This window comes from Pinus tabuliformis, chromosome 1_2 (genome assembly GCF_031772625.1).
Source record: "Pinus tabuliformis cultivar Carrire ecotype Pingquan chromosome 1_2, CPIR1, whole genome shotgun sequence".
In the NCBI taxonomy this organism is placed as follows: Eukaryota; Viridiplantae; Streptophyta; class Pinopsida; order Pinales; family Pinaceae; genus Pinus; species Pinus tabuliformis.
Genome location: NC_142298.1, coordinates 791,699,324 through 791,709,124, shown reverse-complemented (window position 1 = coordinate 791,709,124; position 9,801 = coordinate 791,699,324).

The window sequence follows — 9,801 nt, the reverse complement described above, 5'->3', positions numbered from 1 at the left end:
CATTTGATTGTTTAGATGGAAACTGAGAACTGAAGCTTGGATTACAAACAGCAGGGGAGACATGGGGCAACCCTGTCTTAACCCTCTTGTAGCTTTGAAGAAACCTGCAGATCTACCATTGATTAATGGGGCGATCCATGGTTCCGAGATGCAGGCCCGGATCCAATTGATGAATCTCTCCCCAAAACCAAATTTTTTCAACACATTCAAAAGAAAACTATGATTAACTCGGTCAAAGGCATTTGCTAGGTCTAGTTTGATTGCCATACCTTGTTCCTTGCGTTGCTGACTTGATAGAATTGCCTCTTGGACAAGTGTGAAATTGTCCACTAAATGTCTTCCGTGGATGAAGCCTCCTTGGTTCTCCGGGATGACTTTGGGAAGAATATGCCTCAGCCTATTAGCAATAACTTTTGTGATCAGTTTGTAGCCAATGTTGCACAGGGATATAGGGCGAAACCTATTGAAGGAATTGGCTCCCTTTTCCTTGGGGATGAGTGCTAGGAAGGAAGAGTTGGTACTTCCTCCTAATTTCTGGCAAGCCTGCGATTTTAGGACCATTTTATATAGGTCTTTCCCCACTATGTGCTAGCAGGTTTGGAGGAAAGAGGCGGAAAATCCATCAGGGCGAGGGGATTTGTCAGGGTTCATGGCATAGAGGGCTCTTTTGACTTCATCCATAGTGACTTTACTTTCTAGATGCTGGTTCATATCAACAGATATTGAGGAGGGGATCCCGTCCAACAAACTAAAGTTCTGGTTCATATTATTATCTTTACTATACAACCCTTTGAAATGGTGATGAGCTGCCTGTTTAATACTTGCAAAGTCCTTATGAGTGATATCCGCTTCCTTAATTTCATTGATGGAGTTGAAACCTTTTCTGGCTTCTGCGTGCTTATGAAAGAATGATGTATTTCTGTCACCTGCCTTTAGCCAGAGGCATCGCGATTTGATCCTCCACGTTTCCTCTTCAGACAGGCAAGCTTTATGGTAGCATTGCTGAAGATGAGCCTCCTTGTCTAAAGTCTCTCTGGTTATGTGCGCCTCTTCTGCGTTCAGCTGAAATGCTTCAAGCTGACTTTGGATATTTTTCCTATCAGCTGCTGGATTTGCAATAGATTTGGCCCAGCTCTTCAGGGCTGTTTTCAATCTCCTGAGTTTTTCTTCCCAGATATAAAATGGAGATCCAGTGACTGGCTGAGACCAGCTTTCTTTCACAATCTGCAAGAAATTTGGTTCCTTGATCCATAATGGGCTAAACTTGAAGGGAATGGGACCTAGATCAACGTGAGCTCGGAGGGTGAGCTTGATTGGCTTGTGATCAGAGATGCTACAAGGAAGAATATGCATGCTAGCGTCTAGACCAAGCAGAAGAAAAGAGCTATGCACCAAGAATCTATCCAGCCTTGCTGCAATATGGCCTGGACCTATTCTTTTATTGGACCAAGTGTACATACCTGAGACGGGCTTGATATCTAGCAGATCCCAGTCTTGGAGGAGATCCTCGACCCATTCCCTTGCCGGATCTCGTACAATGGAGCCTCCTCTCTTTTCAGAAGAATGCAAAGTGATGTTCAGGTCGCCTGCTATGATGACATTTTCTAAAGTAACCAGATCTGCTTGCTGCCTTAAGGAGTCCCAACAGCTCTTTTTTTCTCCAGCATTTACCGGAACATAAACATTGAAAAGGCAAAGGATTTCTTTTGTAATAACATGCTGCATCTTTAACATCGCCCAGTGGGTGTTTGATGCCTCTGCCACCAGCGAAAATCTGTTTTCATTCCAAAGAGTGCCCAACCCTCCAGAGGCTCCTCGGGCTGAGACAGCTGAAGCATTACTGTTTTTCCATAGTTTTTTACTTACCTGGAGAAAATCAGGTTCCTCCATCTTAGTCTCCTGGAGAAGGAGTATGTCCGGGGCCTCTATTCTTATTAGATTTCGTATAGCTTCTTCTTTTATTTTGCTGCCCATACCCCTACAGTTCCAGGAGATGATCTTCATTATTTACCTTTGTTTGGATGGGCTCCCTTGGAGCCTTGATGCTAATTTCTTACCATCTTCGGCTTTTTTTCTAACAGCTTCTCCAATGTTGGTTGGCTGCCCTGGAGTTTATCTTTGTACGTTTCATGCTCTCTTTTCTCCCGATCCGTTTTACATCCTCTTGTAGATCTCCTTACCGAGGATTGGGATTCTCCTATTTCCCCTTCCTCCTCTGATTCTTCTGATTCTTGATCCTCCTCCTCGACTACTTCAGGGGTGCCTTTTGAGCTTTCAGCAGCTCCCTTGTCCTTAACACTGGGTGGTTGGGAATCTTTGTCTGGGGACTCTGGCTTTTGAACTGCTACTTCATGAGAGTCCTCTGGTTGGGAGCTGAGAGGGTCGAACCTGTTCTCTAGATTGAACGAGGGCTGGGGCTGCTGGATCTGTTGAGCTGGGTCCTTCGGGAGGCCTTTGCCTATAGCTCCTCCTGGCTTCTGAATCTTGGATGCCATTTTGGATCGTTTTACCTGATTCCAACCGGCCTCCTTCCCTTGAGCTGCTTCATTAGCCGTTGGGCAGTTTCTGGCGAAGTGTCCATAGACCTGGCACTTCCGGCATTTGAAAGGCAACTGTTCATAATCTAGCTTCTGCACATGCGTCCATTTTCCTACTTTGAGTTTGATGGCCTCCGGAAGCCCCTCCTCCAGATCCACCTCTACGCAGATCCTTGCGCAGTCGTATTGATCCTTGTTGTTCGCTCGGTCTATGAATTTCCCCAGGGCATTTCCAATATGCATCAGGGAGTCCCAGTTCCAGCAATGAACCGGGAGATTGGGGAGCCTTACCCATACCGGAACAGCTTTGGGTACGTCTACTGCTGGGTCAAAGTCGGGAGTCCATTTATTCAGGTACAGACCCTGGGGGCCCATAAAGTAAGGGCCATTTCGAAAGATCAGCTCTTTATCTTCTTTGGAGGTAAATTCAAAGAGGAAGAATCCTCTGCCCAGGAAATAAGATGTCACACTTTCGCTGATCAGCGACGACCAGTTTCTTTTAACCCAACTCTCTGTCGTCTTGGGAGAAGGCCATAAACCAGTAAACTGGCCTATGAGGGCCCGCTCAGACAGGGACAGAGCAACCTGGATCGGGGTTTCCGGGGGTAAAGAAATCTCGGGGATATCGTCGAGTTTCTTGACGAATCTCGTTGCTTCTGCATTTATCTTCTTGGGCAACCCTTCTAGAAGACGACTGAACGCTTCAGCTGGGGAGCTTGCCGACGGAGGAGAGGAGGAAGGGACCTGGGGGGTACCCAGCACCTCCATGGGCCCAAGATCTGATTGACAGACGAATCAAGACTCCATGACCTGGGACCACGCTTGGGCGGATCCTCAGATAGCTCACCCGCAAAAGAAGCGCGCAGGGGACAGAAGACGGGCGAGGATCAACGATCTGGTCAACAGATCCGAGGCTCGATTGCCATGCGTTGGGGGCAGAGGCCGAAGGCCGAGCTAAGGCGGCAGCACTCAGAGCTGATCGCAGATTTGACTATATAGCGTCCAAAATATAGTTGCGCCATGGAGGAAAGTGGATTTTATATTTTTAGGTATGGTGGTAACACAGAAGTGTTGAGGAGTTTGTGGAGGGTCAATATAGTAAGTGAAGATCGTTGAAACTTCTATTATATGCCGATTTGCAATAATTTTGCTTTATGTGGGTGGATACTTTTAATGCCTCTACTGAAGTGGTTAGTGTCTTCTTTATATTATTTTGAAGAAGCATCTTAATTTTTTGGCTGCAACGTGTCATTATGGTTTTGACAACGTCCAAAATATAGTTGCGCCATGGTTGATTGCTATGATCGAGGGGTCATTTTTGTTTTGATTTTCCAGACAAAGCCTTTACATTCCTCTTCAATGATTATCAAAATGCAATGGTTGAACACAGTGTGCAATTTTAGTTGAAAAATTGAATTATGTCACATTAAATAAAAGAGACATTACATGGTAATAAGAACCGATACTCATTGACAATGTTCTTCAATAAGTCAAAGTTTAATGATTACACTAATAGATAAGTAGATGTTGTCTATTTAGGAAAAGAGATTCATTAATTCTTATTGATTTGAATTTAAGAGCTATAGAATATTTTTTAAGATATACATAATTCAATAAATGTTTTTTTTTATTTTTTTTTAAACTATAGATGTAGTGTATATTTTATAGATTTTTGAAGTTTTTTTGACATATTTTCCTATCTAATTTTGCTAGAATAAGGTAGGGATTTGTTGAAATCACAAGTTTGAGTTGTGAAGTCTCCACATTCAGAGTGTATCAAAGATTTTTGAAGGTGTTGAATCCATATATATAGTAAAAAACCTAATTTAAACAACAATAATCAAAATTTGACAAGTTTTTTTTTGCCAAATTCCAACCAAACAACTCCAAAACATATAATATTTAAACAAACAATGTATTAAAGAATTTATTAAAATAAGCCTATCAGGAAAAAGATTTCGATAAAAGACTTTATTAAATATAACCTACACACTAAAGCTAGAATTCTAACCTTGTTGAATCTGTCCCCAAATATGATTTCCCTGAGCTCGTGGAAATTTCTAGTTGCCCATGTTGTGTTGCCTCAACACTTTTATGCTCCTCTGGAATATTTCATTAAGTTAAGCTTTGATGGTGCCTTTAAAGGCAACCCGAGAATCACTGGTTTTGGAGGGCTCTTCAGGGATTCACAAAAGAGGACGAGACTAGTTTTTGCGATAGATTATGGTTTTACAACCAACAATGTGGCATAATTTAATGTTTTCAAACAAGGCCTCCTTACAGCCATTAAAATTTGATACAAAAATCTAGTGATTGAACGAGATTCAAAACTCGTGATTGAAATCATTAAAAAGATGAACCAGGGAGCAATGTGGGAAAAGATTAGCCACAACTAGTGTATTGCTTGATTAGTGCAGGAAGTGGGCGAGCTCCTCCCCAACTTTGAGTACATCCTTACTTCCCATGTGTGGAGAGAAGGAAACAAAGCTGCAAATTTCCTACCGAATTGAGGTTGCTCTCACTCGTGCAGATCCATAGAGATGTCCTGGCCACCCAAACCCCTTGAGGACAAGTTGAATCCCCTAAATGTAATCCTGGAGTAGGATATTAGGGAAATTCAATAATCTAACCAAGAGACAACACAACATCCCCGATTGGGGTGCGAGTTGGATCGATTTGGTCTCGCCAACGATTGATGTATGTTATGAGGATCCCAAGGAGATCCCTCACCAACCTTCACATGCACAAGGCGCATGGAGTGGTGGCCTCACACATGGCCTCAATTAATGCCATCTCTAAAGGTGGAAACAACATAATCGGGAAGCAAGTTCTCAGCCTTTTTCACTGGTAAATTCGGTAAGTCCCTTGTTTGCGATTCTTGTTTGCATACGGTCTGGTCTAAGCAACTTGGAAGCTTGGGGGAGGAGTCCTTTGAGGTCTTTTGTTATGCATTAGTTCACTTACAGTGGGTACAAGTCACCTTTCTCGGGTATGTTTTCAGTCCCATCATATGTATCCCTACTATTATGGCTTGTTATATTTTTCTGTTGGTTTCCAGGAAGAAGCGATATGCATTGAATTGGATGGTCTCGAAGGACCATTACCATGACTCGTATGCTAGCGTTTCAGAATTGTTTGAAGCCTCTTTCATTTTTAGTATTCTGATGTTTGTGTTCTTTGGAATTTTGTTGGCTCGTATGGGCATTTGTTGGGTAAGGTTTATAGGCCGAACCTAGCCTTTACACTTCTATCCCTGGGGCACTAGCTTTGCTTCTCCTTTGGAAATATGTGGTCTCAGCCCTGCAATTTCAAGGTTTTGGTATGGATGTGGTTTTGTTTATAATTATACGCTTAGACGTTCTGGGCATATTTGGATTCAAGTTTCTAGGCCATGAGATTCTTTCTATTTTAGGTTCCCAATATGCAAAAGGAGACAGAGTTAGTTTTTGTATGGATTGTGGCTCTCACATTTGGTTACCTTGGAAAGTCCCCTGGTTCGGTGCGACCCTTGGAAGCATATTTATCTTGGGTATTGGCTCGCCTTGGGTCGGCCAACAAGGTTCAAGACAATTTATTTCAATTTGCTCCATCATTCCCGAGCCATGGCTTGCACTGCTGCAGGGAAGGGTAAGACCACCCAAGGTTCCCGTGGTCGCGGGGAGCAACCCAAAAATGACACTAAGTTTGGTAAACCCAACACTTCTACAGGTAAATCCCGTGGGCGTAAGTCAACCTCCCACATTATTGATAAAGATGCTACTACATATCATGAGGGTTATGCCCAGGTCCGCCAACTCATAGCACAATGGGAGGAGGAGTTGAACCAGAAAGTTTGTATAATGGACATCGATTTGGATGACTAGCAGAACCTCGTGCATGACCCAAGGCACTCTCGGGGAAGAAATTCTTAGTATAAATAGACTATTCACTTGTATTGGATGATGAAGAACCTCCTGGTCAAAGCTTTGGATCATATCCCTTCAGGCTTGATTATGTCCTCTCAGACATTCCCGAATTACAATCAAGATTTCTAGCAAATTAATTTCAACTTCAAAAGCATAATGACTACCTTAGTCGCATTGAACAACATATCCCATGCATTTCGCAAACATAACTTCTAGGGTCAAGTGAAAAGGATCCGACTCCTGTTGACTCAATTGATGATGAGTAATTTGGTGTATCAAAACTCATTTTGACTTTTCTTGTATGCAACAATTTCACTCTTTTCAATATGTTTATAGTTATATAGGTGTTAGGAAGTTTATGGACAATCAAACTTTTTTAGCTTGGATGAACAGACTTATTATATTTTGTTTTTGGATGGCTTATCATGCTGATAGGTGGCTAACATACTTGGTTTCCCTTTGGGCAGGTTGAGGCCACCTAACCAGTTAGAATTTGGTTGTAACTTGCCTTTTTTGACAACAAAATGAATTGAAAGATCCTATCAAGCTTAAAACAAAACATAGCCTACAGACTAAAATGCTTTATTTTCCTTGATTAATGTAAAGGAGTCACCTTTCAAATTTATTTAACTTTGAAAAATATTTATAAATTGTTTATATACTTATAATATAAATGTTTATGTTATGATTTTCTTCTTATAATATTGTTGTCTATCTACTTTGCTTGTTACAATATTCACAAGATCTGTATTTTTTTGGGTTTTAATTCATATTTATAATTATTAATGTTAATATGTGTTTACTAGTCATTTATTTTATATTTGTTACACTACTTTTGTTATTCCTCTACCTCGTGGAAAGAGTGATGAAGCTTGGCTACCAAGCCCCTTTAATAGTTTTAATATTTTTCTTGGTGACATTTTAATTTTAATTTTATTTTACTTGATTAAATGGTAATTTTAAGATATTTTTATTTTATGTATCATTGGGTTTGGATTTCCTTTTATGACCTTGGGTGTACTTTAAGTTCTAAAGTTGGCTTATTGGTATTAAAAGGTGGAGCTCAACATTTTATTTATTTTTTAATTAAAAATTTTCTATTATTAGAAAACAAAATTATATTGTTATAACAACTAACTATCTACGAGATTTCTGGTTCCTCATTGAAACTAACATGGATTTCATAGAAAAGTTCAGGGGCAAATCTTAGCCCATGGACAAAATTTAAGGAGTTTTATATTTTGGAGGGGCAATTTTTTTATATTACACCCTTTTTCTGTAGTCCGCCCAAAAAATATTTAAAAAATAAATAAATATTGTATTTTAGCCACCAATATTATGAAAGATAAGCCTGATAAAACATGATTTTGCCTCTCCAAATTTCATTCCAAGCCCCGAATCACCTTGAAAATATTGTTTGTAGGTGGGATTTTCTTCCAATCGCCCTCGATTTTTAGCAATGGCACTGATTAGGGGCTATTTCGCCCTCTACCATTCTTGGAAATCGAGGCTATGGTTGAATTCACCTCATATTTTAGGGGTTTGCTTGCATTTACAGTTTGATTCACCTGTATAAATGTGTATTTACAATCAGAAGCAACTTCATGATCGATTGAGTCTTCACAGTGGGAGTTAGGCAACATTCTTTGGGTTCGTATCATATGCGTGAAAGCAGAGGAGAGACATAGTCAGACGATGACCTTCTTGTTGGTTGAGGTTAGTTCTTCAACCTACTTCCCCAAGATCTATTCATTTGGATCACTTTGAATTTCTTACCTTGTTGCAGAGCTAGAAGTTCAACACAGGTGGCTAAGACACTGCCCAAAGTGCACTAGTATTTCTTTATCCAAGCCTTTTGCATTTGGTAAAAAAACTTCAAGGCCTCCCCACTATACCCATTTTGATAATACCCCGTCAAAATGGTAGTCCAAGGCACAACATTGTGTTCCACCATTCTGTCAAACACCTGCTATGCACCATTAATTCACCCGTGTTTAGCATACATATCAACAAGCCCGCTCCCCACAACTACATTCGACTCAATTCTAGTTACAATAAGTCGGGCATGTACCTATTTCCTTAGATCCAGAGCTTCGAGGCTGGCACACGCACTAAGAACACTACCAAAAGTAAACTTGTCCAGCTTAAACCTAACCTTCTGAATTTCACAAAAGAGCCCGGGGCCTTCTCGCTTGACCATTTTGCACATAGCCTAAAATTAATGTAGTGCGTACACTACATCTCATTCTGGGATTTTGTCAAACATTAGTTTTGCAATCTCTATATGCCCACATTTTGCATACATGTCAATACACACACCACTAACCACAACATTCACATCAAACCCATTTCAAACAACATCACCATGAAAGCCTCTGCCACATTTCACATGTGCTAGTTTAGCAGAAGAGCGAAGTCGTTGACATGAAGATTTGCAAAAATGAACAGAATAATGAGAGCAATAATAGTAATAATGAACCATTATTTGTTCTAACACTTCTCTTAATGGCATTAAGGTGATATTTAGTTGCTTGCCGAGCAAACCGAGAAGTGCCTTCAAACATGGAGATAAGTTGGTCGACAAATGTAAGACATGATGCACATGTGACCTTCGACTATTTTAATGGCTTCCTAGGGTTTCCAGTTGAGTTCGAGCTCAAGATCCCCATAAGAGTTCCCAGTGCCAGGTTTCTTGCTCGTTTATGGTCCCTTTTCTTCGTAATTTTAGCTCATACTACCTCCATTCCAATCTCTCAGTGAAATAAATGGAACTACATTTTGTTTAGATTTCAAAAAAGTCATTTAAGAGAATTACTTTGCATTTCTTGCATCACATTGATATTTTTCGCATGATTTTCATTCCTCCTCATCTTGGTTGAATTTTGAAAAAATCATTTAGCATAATTACTTTATAAAAACTTCAGGATTTTGGGTGCCATAGGGGTTCTTGATGGTGTTGAATCCATTTCCACCATTAAAAAAAAGATTCAAACACTCCAACACTCTGTTTTTTTGAAAAAAAAATTTACCGGATTCTGGCAATAAATTTGTCGTTTGGGCGAATTTGTGGCGTCGATGGACAACACCATTGGAATAATATTGTGCAGTCTATTTTATCTCACCAATAGCCTCGACAATCACACAAAATAACAGAAAAACCACAGTAATAGTTCGTCACGCGCATCTTCCATAAACAAAACAAGAATTATAATAATAAATATATCATTGACTAGCCACAAACATGGTTTCTCAAAAAGACAATGTGATAGAAATGTTTGCCTACTTTAAATGTCTTTCTGCAATGTGATGGCAGAGTTGGAACTGACTTTTCCAATGCTTGAAATATAGCACCAATGGCC